Below are 15,029 nucleotides of genomic sequence, written 5' to 3' on the forward strand. Positions count from 1 at the left end.
GAAATATTGCTTTAATTTGTTAATCTGGAGCTGCAAAGCCTCTGAATTGTCGGTTAGAATGACAAGGTCATCTGCAAATAAGAGCACCTCGATAAATACAACCCCAAAAAAACACCACCTGGAATTTGATCTTAATTGTCATTGATGAAGAGGGAAAAAATCAAGGGACTCCCGTTTCAGATTTAAATTGATTTGACAATCTCATATCAATTTTTACTACTGAACATGTATTTGATATATGTAAGTTGTTCATAAATTCTTATGAACTTTGTAGGCAAACCTATATCTGTAAGTTTGAAAGGTAGTAACCTTCTCTTTATAGTGTCAAAGGCGGCTTTGAAATCTACAAAAAAGCATAGAGATTCTTTTTTTATCAATAAAACGTCTATCAACACTCGTTAAAGTAAAAATTTGGTCAATTGTAGAGAGATTTGCTCGAAACCCAGCTTATGGAAACGACTTATTTTATTATTCCTTTGAACCCAGGAAACTAGCGTTAGAAATGCCAGAAAGAACAGAATACATTCTTTTTGGAAAAATCTACGTTTCTACGTGAAATACACCAAAAATCCTCCAAACTGTTGTATCCTCCAACTTTAGTATGGCATATTTAGAAAACTGTTGGAATCTTGGAATACTTTCATAAGTTTTGATTCGTCCAAATTAATTAAATAGACCATATCAGTTTCCTTTACAGAACATTAAACAACATTTTTAAGCGGTGCTCAAAGACGTATCTTAATGAAGTCCAACCAACAACCGGTTGAAGGTCTGGATCCACCATTGGGTAGTTACAACCGAATGATTAAGCGATCTGTCACAAATTAAAAAGTGACTGAAAAGTTTGATGTTTCCGACCATCCATACAGATATTAATATTGATTATGAAAAGGTTTATCATTATCACAAATATGATGACAAAACTAACAAGTCGAATGGATTTAATTTTCTAATATAATACTTTAATAATAATTCACCACATTCCTTAGTACACACAGAAGCGGTAGTTATACCTTATCATATAGTTAAGGTACTGATGACAATGAACTTCCTTGCAAGTCCTTTGTGTAATTACGATGGCGCTGTGATCTGCGGAGCTGTGCTGTGTTCTGGGTCCATTAGGTACGATATTCCCTGGATGTTACTTTCTTCTTTCACAAGAAGAATTTTTTCTTCATTTACCGTCTTTAAATATTTGTTTTACCGGTAAAGTGAGTTCTGCAGGGACGCTGTGCTACATTAGTGTCCTTGATATTATATAGTTGCATAGAAGTCGAAGGAAGTTAAAAATGGAATTTGTCAATGTGCATAATTTTCAATACGACAGCCGGACCAGGATTTCCTAATATATTCTTTTTACTAAGAATAAAAAGTGGAAGGCATATTTTTTTTTGCAAAACATCGCTAAAGATACGATACGTTATTCGTACTTAGAGACAGTGAGCTGTATTATCCACTATCAAGTTTCAACTATGTCGTTGTAAGTTGTTATTGTTAGGTTTCGTTGTTTTTTTGATATTTTGAAAATGTGAATAATTTCAAACCTAACTGGAAAATTTAAGAAACCAATTACAAGGGAATTCCTTGAGGTTTTCAGATTAACATTAATATCATCAAATTAAATTGAGAAACATTTATGATGTTTATAACGGAATACAAAACAATAATAATCGCAAAGGGATGATTTGAAGTTTTATGTAACAAATAATGTGGAAATTTAATAAAATTTGTGTTTTATATTTTTCTTTATTCCTTGAAACTCAAACTTAATTTTGAATACTTCAACTAGATGTTCTAAGAAAAAGTTCTTTTTGCCGTATCTGAATATCCCACGAAAAATTTTATTTAGTGCACTATCTAAAAATAAATCCCACATGCCACAGGGAATAAGCAGTGAGGGTTCCATGTTAGTTTTATCTACATTTTAGTGTCCGTGGAATAATGTTGGTAGTTCCTTGCAGTCAATTTGTTTTACTACCCTTTTTAGGTGGTATACGCGCATACTAACATAAAACTCACACGATACATCCAATTATAAAAAAAGGGTTTTTACAGAGACAAATTCTTGCAAAAAGGGACGCACATTAAAAAAAAAACAAATTCTAAGAACTGGTATTTAATTTTTCTCGATACTTTTACAACAATTAATTTTTAATTAAATTGTCTTTCAACACTTCCGCTCACGAAAAAAACCAAAATTCAACTAAGAAGATTGGGACAGGAAAAAAATATGACTGATTGTGGACGCTTAATTTAGAGTGGTTAGATTGGGCTTACCCACCCTGCCGGAGTCGAGAAAATATTTTGACCAACGGCTCAGAGCAGCTTTCACCACCACAATATTTTTCTGCGAGGATATATCAAGAAATGTCCACACCTTTTGCACAGAAGCATGGCTGTTAAGACTCGAGGCCTAACAACCTCAGGCATGCATAGCACACCCCGAAGGAAGCAAGGGATGCACACAACGCAAAGTAACTTGAACACTCAACGAGATGAGATAGGCTCGAGTGTGGTAAAGCGTTCCACATTAGGAAGAATTCCTTATTTATCCTTACGAATGACTGACAGTTTTTTTTTGCGAAATATTTGTTCATTCATAAATTTGGTCATTCGACCTTGAGTGTTTTGGCCTTCCTTTTTTATTTGATTTTTTTAATCTTATTTTCCTCAGTTGGTTGGGATAAAAGCTGTCATTCCCGAAAGAATCAAAGTGGTGATCATATCTGTTTCCATCGAGGAAGCATAGTGACCAATTTAAGATCGTGAAAAATGATTGAGGCCGACCCAGTTGGCTTTCTCGCGTGTTGCCAAACGGTTCTGCTAGGAGTAGCGATAAGACTTCTACCACTTAAGTGATATTTCTACCACTTTTTTTTCTGAAATTCTACCACCTTAAAATCAAAATCTACGACCTTTTACCATTCGCTGGTTGTAAAAATAAGTTTTCTATTATATCATTGTACAGCTGTTTTGACACATTGAAAAGTTGTTGAGGGACATATACATATTTGTACTTCTGTCATAGATAAAAAACAAAAAGATTTCATATACTTTCAGAAGGCGGTGTCGATGAACATCAAATTTTAAAAGTTTGTCAAATTCGGTGGTTTTCTTTAGAAATGGTATATAGAGCAGTGGAATCCCTTATTTGATTTGTTCATTTTAAGTTCATTTGAAGAGCCTAATCGTAAGGCTATCAGTATTTACAATTTTCTAGAAAATACAAAATTTGATTGCCTTAAATTTAAAAATAATTGACAACTTGAACAGAATATTTCAATCTGAGACAACACAAATCCACCTCTTAGTCGAAAATATGAAATCTTTTAAGTTGCACTTAATAAAAAATTCTATAAAACAGAAAAACATTGACATAAATACGGATGTAAAAAATCATGAAAACTATTTGCCAAAAAAAGTTAGTTATGGCTTTTATGTCGAGTTATGTGCACAAATTCAATAACGATTTACTTTTTGTAATGATAAAGTTAATGTATAAAAATATTTAGATCCGAAAAAAGTAATTGCTTGAACAATGCGAACAGTCATATGTTCCGGTAGAACATTGAACTGCTCAATGTTGAGTGGAGAAAACTTATAAGCGAGTTTAAATTAATAGAAAGTTTCATGATGATTGTACAACAGCGGATTTTTCTGAAAAATTTAAAAGACGGTATGGGAGATCTAATTTTCGAAAACCTGTCATTGTACATGCTGAATATCAATTTTCACAACTTAATATTTACTATCAAAAAAGACAAAGAAATAAATTAAACACAACTATACTTAACATTTTAGCTGCAAGATTTTGGGCAACTAGAACATTTTGATCCCTCAGAGGTTGGTTAAATATGCTTCGAAATACCAATTTAAAGATGGTTCTTACATAAAATAAATATTTTATCGGTTGTGAGCAATATATGCGATTATAAAACTATTTTTAATGGCCTGAGTTTGTTTTATTTTTTAACCACCTATTCGAGTGGGCTCGTTAACCTGCTGAGCAAGGTGGTTAAACTCAGCAAAGAAATTGGCCATTATAACCATTTTAGTGCAAGACCATATGAAGGGACAGAACATTAAATTCACGAGTATGTTATATCAACATAACATCATAAACCAGTTACAAAAAATCAGAACTACCGGATTAAACGCATCTTCTAATATATAGTTCCTAGACTATACGTGTAACACTTTCAAAAATAATTAAAATTTATCCACTTTCTTCCGGATTGGCAGTTAAATGTTAATCTGTATCGGCCTCCAAACTTTACCAATACTAAAAAAAAAATGCTGCTATAGGTTTTTTGGTCTAAATTAAGAGAACAAAACTCATATGTTCGCGCATATTGCAAAAAGGTCCATTTCCCTAACCTCAAGTGTAAGTCCAACCAATAAGTAATATTGACTGGTTCTGCCTCTGGCTCTGGTTGTGTGTATCTAATAAATTGAAACAACGTTGAGAACGGAAGGGGTGAGGGTGCTAAATATTAGAAACACCATACAGATTGAAATGTGCCGTGGTAATAATTATTCGCTTTCAGCACCTCAATTTTGCATTTACCCAAAGACCCTGATTCACCGAGGAAGTTTCCTCTCGTTTTGCCAGTTAGCGTCAGGCAATGTCGCTCTGAACAATTTCTGGGAAATTTATATCTCAAAGTCCATAAAATAGATTTCTCATATAGTGGTGTAGTTGCTTCTCAGTAAAGGTAAAATGCATCTACCCTAAACTACAGTACACAGTTGTGAGAAAGTGATTTGAGTGCTGCTACAAGTTGAATTGTATACATATGTCCTCTTATTCCATGACATTATGCTGCTCCAAAAGCTTGAGGCGATTCTTGTCAAGAGGGAAACATTATTAGGAGGCGACATGCCTCGTCAAAGTAATGTCGGCTGTATAGTCACATCAGGATCCGAACCATCATCAGAAAATTGGTGGAAAGAGTACCCAGCTGCTTTTAAGTGATACACTGGATTTTCTCTATTGGCGACATCAGTATGAACGGGATGATAGCGGGCCATTCAACAGATGCGTACATTTTAAAAGTTATGTATGTTTGCAAATTTGTAAATGCCTCTTTTAACTCCCCACTTCTCTGGAGGACAGCGCAAATTCAACGACAGATTCATGAGCAAAAATGCACTTCGTCCTACCCAAACCAAACGTCTTAAGTTCCAATTAGGGCCATTTTGTATCTCAAAAACTAGAAAACAAAGAGTTAGGTTAAGTTAATAAGTCATGCCGCTCGAAAGAATTTTAAAACAACATACATAGTTTTATTTACAGAGCCATTCATTTCTACGACCGTTGATTTGTTATTCAAAATTTCGCTCAGAAAATGTTAGCTTTTTAAATGCTAATTTGTTGCTTTAAAATTAATTTTCAATCTTCTATGTTAAAGATGTCTATGAAGAGAATATTAAAAAGAAATTGGAGATCAATCAGACTTTAAATGTTTAAAAAAGGATTGATGATAGGCTTATAGGTTTAAGCCTTAGACTTTTTTGACATTGTCCGAGCTGCCTTCACATTGCTGAAGAATGTTCTACAAGACATTCGTTTGGTTTTCCTCAATTCTTTTTATATATCTTAAATAAATCTTTATAGAAATCCTAATCAGATATTTCTCTCCGGGCATTCCTTTTATCAATGAGTTTCCTATATTCTTTTTTCAGTGGATCTATCCTCAAAATCTACGAGTGCGGTTATTTCTTGCCTCTTATTTGTAATACAAAAAAAATTAATTAATAATTTTTGTTTACCTATCTAATATTTAGTTGTCCTGATCTAGAAGTCACTAGGGAATGAAAATAAATGTATAGTATGCAAGATCTAGGTTCAACTTTAGCTGCTGTATACAGTAAGTAGTACTTAGGAGTCCTTAGTCGTCAAACGATGGATTTCAATGCACCTTTATAGAGTACCTTTTTCTCTTCCAGTTTCGCGACCTTCCAACTGGAGTATTACATCTAAGTCGAATGGTTCGGCCTTACCCATGATGGAAGTTCTAGTTATTCTCAGGAAAATCAGTAGACAACTTTGTAACCTATCGCATTGAAAAAAATAATCCGTTTAAACCCCACAAGTAACGGAAAAGGGTTGGTTTATCTTATAATCCGGAGTTCACCAGGTAACCGAATACGGCATTAAGGACTGAGCAAGGTTTTTTTTTATTATAGGTCCCCAGCCAGGCTGATCATCGCAAGGAAAGGAGAGAGGAGGATAGAAGACAGACAGTAAAGTAACGAACGAAGTATATTAAAGGGGGTGTGTTGGTTACATAAGATAGCTTGTGTGCCATTCCTGTGTAGGAGAGGAAGGGATTTGCGGAAAGCTAATAAGTTGCCGAACACCCTTTAGTTTTAGGACTAATCTGGAAAAAGATTTCTCGAGGATCCTACTTAGCTTCTACAGCTCGGCAATTCAAAGCTTCAAATTGTTCCAAAATTAGTCGAATATAGAAATTTCTAATATAAAAACAAACAACTATCGATTTATTACTTTCGCAGTCCAACCTCTTTGAGGAAATAATATGCATATAGGTATGTACTGATTTTCTTTACATTTTTAATGTCAGTACTTTTCCTTTTCACAGGGTTTAATATTTGTTTTGACTTATGTAAGCCTGTTTTTGGAACAATTTTCGCTTAACTTATGAAATTTCAGCTATTTTTCCTTGCATGACCAGCAACCGTCAGTAGGTATACTTACTTTTTTTTAGGTTCGGTTTCTAAACGTTTCTCGTTGAACAGAATTGTATCTATACCTACCTTACTCACTGACTACAAATGTCTGTTATAATAAAATCACAACTGCCTTTGCAAATACTCTTTATTTCCACCTCCATACATTCGAGTAATTCGTTTCAACGTAGCGGGATCCGACCATAAAATCGGTCGGAACAAGGCTCACGATACAATATATTTTAATTTAGGCAACTACTGCAATTGACCTGGCTCATGTCTAGTATTCAAACCTTTTCTATTCGTGATTAAAATATTCCCTCGGCTCGGCTCGATAGTCGATAAGCTAGGTACCCTTTAAAACATATAGCTGTAAAGTTACTTTCCTCACACATATCACAATGCTTTTTTTTGGTGCTTGTTTCTTTTTGCGAATATATAGAGGAGGGAGGGCTATAGGTACAATACTTTAAAGGATAGGTGTTTAATCCTTTATTTATTTTTTCAAAACAAGAAATTTTGTTTTTTTCGTGTTCCCATTTTTAGAGCTTTTCTTTTTTTGCATGTTCTAAAGTTGAACAAACAAATATCACTTTTTTTACTTTTTCAATTTATATGTAGGTAGGTCTAGGTACCTAACCTATAACTTTTTGCAATTAAAGGTAAGTGCCGCATTCGACAAATCTTTTTCAATTGATGCTACTACCGTCCGTCCGTCAGTCTCAATATGGAAATATTTTATTTGAAATTTTAAAAATGATAAAATGGAAACATTTTTTAGCGATTTGCGATGTCACGCACGAGTCAAATGCGTTAAGCGTTATTACGACTCCTTGACTTTACTTCATAACGCATATTCATTCATAAATTCAGTCTGAAGAAAAATATTTGTGTACTCAGTTTTTTTCTTTTTTAATTCGTAATTGGTTTTGTTGACTATGGCGACGACGGGTGTCGACCACAAGGACGTTTAAAGAAGGTAAGGTAGTCAAGGCATGCACAACAATAAAAACAGTGTGCTGCTAAAATTTTAAGGTAAAATTTCTTCGTTTACTTGTTCCTATAGGTATCGCGTGTTCCTAGTATTTTTCGTATATACATAGATTGACTTAGCTAATCTTGCTTATTCACCCCCTTCATTCCTTCGGATGAAGGATTAATGTATGACTTGAATGTTCTACAAACACACTTTTCTGAAACCCTCTATCCTATTAAAATATCAACACATATAAAAAAGCTTCCTTGATAATTAATGCTTGTAGATATACCTATGTATATATGTATGTAGGCATATATATTTCAAACTTATATTTCCCTACAAAGTAGGATGATTTTTTGAATTTATTTTTGTTCGTTTTTAATTTAGAAATTCCCGAACTTGCTTAGAACACAATAAATACTCTCGACATTACCGAAAATTCTCAATGGTAAACTAATTATTTAGAATGGTATTCTGACTTGTGTAGATAAAACTGTCTGTCATGATCAATATTGACAATGACAACTCTTGAACTTTATAAGGTTAGTTAAGCTGCTCAAACCACACCTTACAAGCAAGAATGTTCGACACAATCTGGCGTTTTATTTTTAAATGAAAATTGTTGTGCAACTGATGCATAGTCTTTTTCTATTTAGTTTCTAAATATTTTTTTCGTTTTGAATCATTTTTAGTAAGCAAGGCCACAAATGGTCAATTTCATTATTGACATGGAATGAAATAAAACGTGTCTTTTTGAGACATTATTGTTTAGAGTTTTCTTTCATAATCCTACATATCCCATTTAACATACAGTACATACAGTGTTGGAAAAAATAATAGAAACAAATATCTTCATCATTTTTAATACACCATATTTTTTACCAATCATATCTTTTGTAGTTAGTTTCTCTATATTTAACCGTATCTAAAAATGCTCTCATATGGTGCGAAAGTAAATTTTTATTTTCACTTAACTTAACTTAGCTCAATGATAAACAAAGCAACTTTAACTGTTATTCAAAAAAATTTATAAAATGGACCAGTAACAGCTAGAATAGTAAGAAATGGGCTAACTTTCATTTAGAAGTTCAAGAAAAGTGCCGCGTTTGAACAAGAATAACAGTATGCAAACGCAAATAAACACATGAATCGTTCTTATTAGAATAACATCTTTTGGTCGGATTTAACGAAGATCTTTTTATTTGGTTCCTGTGGCGAAATGTATGTGAGAAATTTTACTCAAAATAAACAAAGAAGACAGTGATACACGTTGATGGGAATATAATGATTTGGGGCTGCTTTTCAGTCCAATATATTGGATCAAAGATGAGATGTGCACTACGTATTATGTCCACGTCGCGTTCGTATATTCAGTCATACTTCCTCCAAATTACCTACAAATATTTCTAACAAAACAAAATCAATGTTACGGTCATAGATGGTCATCAATGGTCATCACCTAAATGAAATTGAGCACTTTTGGGGTATCCTAAAGCGAAAGATTGGGGACTTCAAAGACAAATATAAAGACGAGTTATGGTCGAAAATACAAAGGGAAAGGTACTCCATATCCGTAGAGATGTTTGATAAATTGGTGAATTCGATGTGGCGAATAGTGGAGCTGTAATTAAAAATGAGGGTGCTACTACAAAATATTTGAATAATTTGAAATACTTTCACTGTTAAGTTCCCTTCTTGCTACAAGAAGAATACCATTTCATATTGTTTGTATTATTTTTTCCAGTATGAAATTATTATTATTAAATTATAGAAACAAAAATATTTGCACTAGGCAAGAAATTATTTAAGATCTGTGTAGTTTTAAAGTTCCATTTCTTCACAAATAGGAACATGTTTCTATTATTTTTTCGCATCACTGTTTATATGTATATTGGATTCTTCTCATTTTTAGGTTGCTCTTAATTAGATAGATAGATAGATAAGTTCTTTATTCTTATTAATGAATTCATATATTACATTGCGATCGAATACATAGACATAGTTAACAATAACATTGTATAATAAGAATAGTTAGTGACAACAATTATTTTTAAAAAATAGTCGATTTTATTTTGTGTGGGGTTACAAAAAATATAATGGAAGAAAAAAATTAATATAAATTATACATTGAAAATTATGAATCAGAAAAATAAAAATAGTATTAGCAAAAATATATTTGAACATTAAAAATATTTTTTTTAATTAAGTTTCAGCAAACAAATCGTATTTGGTTATATACCTACATAAGTTTAATTTTAGACAGTGTAGGTAACGTAGCAAAGTTTCTATTTCTTGGTGGTGTACGGCAAGAAGCCATAACTTTATTTCTTTTAAAAACGGGCCAATATTTCTTATTTCACGAACTTCTATAGGAAGCGTATTAAAAAGTTTGCAGGATGTAATGGAATAGTAGTTCCTGTAGCTCGTCGTACGAAAATATGGGATATTTACTATAAAGGTGGAATTACTTCTAAGACTTCGTATGTCGGAAATCGGACTTTCCAAATACCCAGCTCTTTTTAAAAAAAAAACTCTTAAAACTTTAGAAAAATATAAATGTCAAACGGGAAGAATTTTTTAAAACCAAAAAAATTCCATTGATGGTGCTAAACGATGGGTTTTACAAACGTTACGTATAGCTGATTTTTGAATAACGGTGAGTTGTTGTAGTTTGTTCAGATATGCACCGCCCCAATAGGGTATTCCATATTGCAACTTGGAATGAAAAATGCCAAAATAAACCATCTTCAACAATGTTTTTTTCAGGTGGTACAAACAACGGGTGGATGAGAGTAGATAGTTTTTTAAAATAGAAATGTGCTTGTCCGAGTTAAGGTCTTGATCAATATAGATGCCGAGGTAATTAAAGTCTTTAAGTATTTCAATTTCAAATCACCTACCACTGCATTTAACGTTGGTATGATATGTTTAAGTATGATGACCATTACACTCACCATCAAGTAACTTATGACTAAGGCAATCGTGAGAATGAAAAATTATTGGTATGTTAGGAGATATACTTCCTGAAAAACATTAACTTTGTTTTGCTGCTCACAGTTAACTCATGTTTAGGAAACTAAAATCATAGCAAGTGAACATCATAGTTAATATCTAAAATTAGATTCAAAGGACTATTGCTCCAGTATGCAATTCCAAGGTCATCGGCAAAGGTTCCGGCTTTACTTTGGAAAGTAAGTGAAAAAAGGGAATTAAAATAAACCAAAATTAAAATCGGGCCCAGCACGGATCCCTGTGGGACTCCCAAAAGACTATTTTTAGAGGAACTTATGCTGCACTCAACTTTTACATTGTGCGATCTAATTTTTAGATAAGACTCCAGCCATTTCCAAATGAATCCACGAAAACCAATTTTATACAGTTTATCTAAGAGTATGTTATGGTTCACCATGCCAAAGGCTTTAGTAATATCCACGAATAGTCAAGTACACTTTTTCTTGGCATTAAACCTTCTTGTAAAATGCAGCGAAATTCTAGAAGAGCCTCCTCAGTAGAAAGCCCAGCACTGAATCCAAATTGGAATACAATCAAAAAGTATATTTTATTAAGGTAAGACAGAATTCTTGTTTTAATTACCTTCTCAAACAATTTCGATATTGAAGACAACAAAGTTATTGGTCTATAATTTCCTTTATCTGTTTTACTTCCTTTTTTGAATAATGGAACCTTTATACCTTTTTTTAAATCATCAGGAAACTTTCCAGAGCATATGCTTAAGTTAAAAATGTGTGTCAATATATCTACCGAATTTGATCCAAGCTTTTTAAGCATTATATTAGATATTTCATCTTTGCCATGAGAAGTTGAATTATTTAACGAGTATTTCAAGTCCTGTAATTGGCTCAAAAAAGAAACAGTTCGAACTGGTTTCTTGAGGAACAGTCTCATAGCAAAAGTCAAATAAAGTATGTAAACTTTCAAAAAAAGAACTATGCTAAACAGACGCAAAAAAGGAACTAAATTTAGCCGCTACATCTTTTGGAATCGATAAAACAACTAAAGCATTTTTTAGTACAATTGGATTGTTGCTATTCGATATGTTCTTACCTAAAATACTATTAATGACTTCCTATTCCCTTTTGATGTTGCCCTTTGCCGTATTCAGAGAAAACTTTCAAAAATCACTTCACGAAATATGTAAAGAAAAATTTTGCTCGTTTCATTTGACCGATAAACAATTAATATCCACATAATTTTGAAAATGTCTTTAGCTAGGATAAAGTATCATTCTTTAGAAAACTTATACATTATTGAGTATCATTTTCCAGCTATTTTTTTTAAGAAAAATTCAAAACAGCGTTAATAATAATCAAACTCAAATTTCTTTTATCAGATGAAATTATAGACGCTTAATTCTGCTTGGGCGGTTTCAATTTCAGAGTCCTCAGAACCCTTTAAGCCTCCTACTACATCTCTAATATTCCACCAACCCCCACCGCACTTATCAAAAAACATTACAATAACGGTGGTGGTTGAGTTTGTATTTTTGTGTATTATATATTTAGAGCAAAATTAATAGAAACCCGCCTTATAAGTTAAATATCCAAGAGGACGAATTGCTTTCCGCTCGAATATACAATGTTAATATTAATTTTTGACTTTGGCACACTTCTCTAAAATTTCAAAAGACAGAATACCTTCATTCAACCAGCTACCAGCAGGGCACATTACAGCCTCCTTACCCCACTTCAGCTTTTCCCAGCCCAGCCATTCAAACCCAACCCAGACTTAACCACCATATCTTATGAAAAGGCAACTCTTGAAAATGAGAAATAAACAGGATTCGATGCTGATGATGATTCCATTAAGTGGATTGTTCCCTACACCATCATCTTAACCACCACAAAGTTTTGTACGAAAAATAGAAGAAGGCTTAGTAGCGAATATTTTCGCTCTTCTTCAAGGCAACATTTAGTTTCGTTTAGGAACAACACAAAAATCATTATTCCAGTTAGATTTTTCATGGACTCATGGCTACCAGTTTTTATATCATTTTTGGTCTAGCTTTTCAATTTCCAATCCTGTCGAAAGTTTTTTTTTTTAACTGATAATTTAATGTGCAGACGAAATTGGGTTGATATTGTTCCTTTTTTGGGTTCGTGTGTAGTGATAGGCAACAAACAGGCATAAATCGATGTTGCTTCATATTATTTAACTGTTATAAAAAATGTTCTTTCTTCTCCATACCACTTCGTCTTACCGATTCTGTTGCTGTGGTGTCGTGTCTTTGTCGTGTCCCTATTTTACCCAGTGCCATAAAAGGGGAAATGAACTTGGGCATCATTTCGTTTCGCTTGAAAAATAAAAAAAATAAAGGAAACAACAAAATCTCTACAATAAGTACCCACATAAATATCTCGATTTTTCGGCTTTATTGCGGAAAAACGAAGAACACGGTTTTTTCCTCCTAAATATACACACATACACACACACGCACAGAATTTAATGGCATATCAAGTAATCGGCAGGATGAACGCGACGAATATAATGAGATATTCTATAAATTCAAGTAATTTCCATTAAGCGGTTGAGATATCTACATCTGGAATTGGTTTTGTTTTAGGTGGTTTGAAAAGGCAAAGGACTTGTTCCATCATTAATTAATGTCCTCGATGGGAAACAGGGAGTACCTATTGTTTTACACCGACCGCCGCGCCGCGCGCACCGCCGCGCTCCGCCGCCTATCCGGCCGTCATAAAGTGAAATAAACCAATTTGCTTTCAAATTGTGGTGTGGTTGTGTTGAACACAAAATATAGAAAAACCAAAAGTGATACTTAGATACAGCAGACAGCAATTGGACAAGAGCAGGCAGCAAGGCTCGTTGCTTTTTGCTAATTATCCTTTGTGTAAATAGCACATTCACAGGATATAAATAAACACCCACTGCAAGCCTAAGCTCACATTAAGTGAATAAACTTCTTGTCTCTTGTGAAGCAAAGAGAGAGTAGTGTCCTTATCGCCGCCGACGACGTTCGCCTTCATCGTCACGTCCGCGTGTCGTCGTGTCGTTGCTTTCGTTAATATAGATAAGAGATTTCTCTTGAATCCTTGCATTGTTCTTGATGATCATTTCAATCAATTGTATTCAATGGATTTAAAGCAACGACGACTACGACGACGACGGTACGGTACGGTGCTGTGAGCTGTGATGTAGCTACGTAGTGCCGCTGCGTGGTGGAAGGGCGGGCGGTTTGATGAATTCACGCGGTTATTATCGACATTCCGCTTCGTTTACTCTTGAAGAGGTACGTTATACGTTTATTTTCATTCCCTAGTAACTTCTGGATAGGTAAACAAAAAATTACTCCTTATTCTTAAAAAAGATTTGAAACGTTAATTATTGTTCTTCAACAATTGGTATCGATTGTTTTGAGGAGGATGAGGAATCTTTCTTTTATTATAAACAAAAAAATGTTTAAGGGTAAAGATGAAGAAGAAGGAAGTAAGAAATTTAGAAGTCTTTGAAAAGAGCAAGCGATCAAAAACTGTGCATTAAGTATTTTCCAATTTATGAGGTGAAAAGTTGGATCTTCCGCGCTTGAACTTTTGCAATAATCGCATTAGCACGCGAATGGCTGGCGGGTGAACTGAACACCATTGCTCCCAATTCATGTAGCATAAAAGCACGAGTATATGTATAAGTATGCAGTTCTAATAGAAAAAAAAAAAACAAAGACGAAGTTTTGTTTAACTTCTCATGATAATAAGGGGTTTTCAAAAACATTCTAAGACTTGATGAGAAAAGAAAAGAGGAGAGATGAAAAGGCCAAGAAGAAGGTTAAGTAAACATTTGTAATTAGCATTCGCATTTGGGTTTTTCCTCTTGAATAAATGGAACAAGTCTTTTTTTTGGTTTAAGGTTTGTTGCAAGGAATAACATACATATATTATTTATTTATTGTTCAAATAAAATTGAATGATAATTTAATTAAATAAGGCATAATAATATTGTGTTGGTGTATGTTTAAGCAAATCGCATTTAAATTTTAAAAGAAAGTAAATCGAACATTCTTGTTTGGTTGGGCTTAAACGCTTATCTTTTATGTTCAATTTTGTTTTCTTACCAATGTACGTCGTTGTAGGAATAATCCAAAAGATATCTTAAGAAAGTGTTTAATAGCAAGTGGTTATGGTTATGGTGATTGAAGGAAGTGATTTTTTAACTATTGATAAACTTCAATTTTTAAACCGCTCTGGTCACACTTAATACTATGGGTATAGAAAACAAATCTCTTCTTTCAAATATGGAGTTGTAAAAACTTAGCTTAATATATAACTATCTATTGTGCCATCTGTCAAAAAATATATTTAAGATCTTTCAATTTCTTTTCTTTTTA

This window comes from Eupeodes corollae, chromosome X (genome assembly GCF_945859685.1).
Source record: "Eupeodes corollae chromosome X, idEupCoro1.1, whole genome shotgun sequence".
NCBI classification, from domain to species: Eukaryota; Metazoa; Arthropoda; class Insecta; order Diptera; family Syrphidae; genus Eupeodes; species Eupeodes corollae.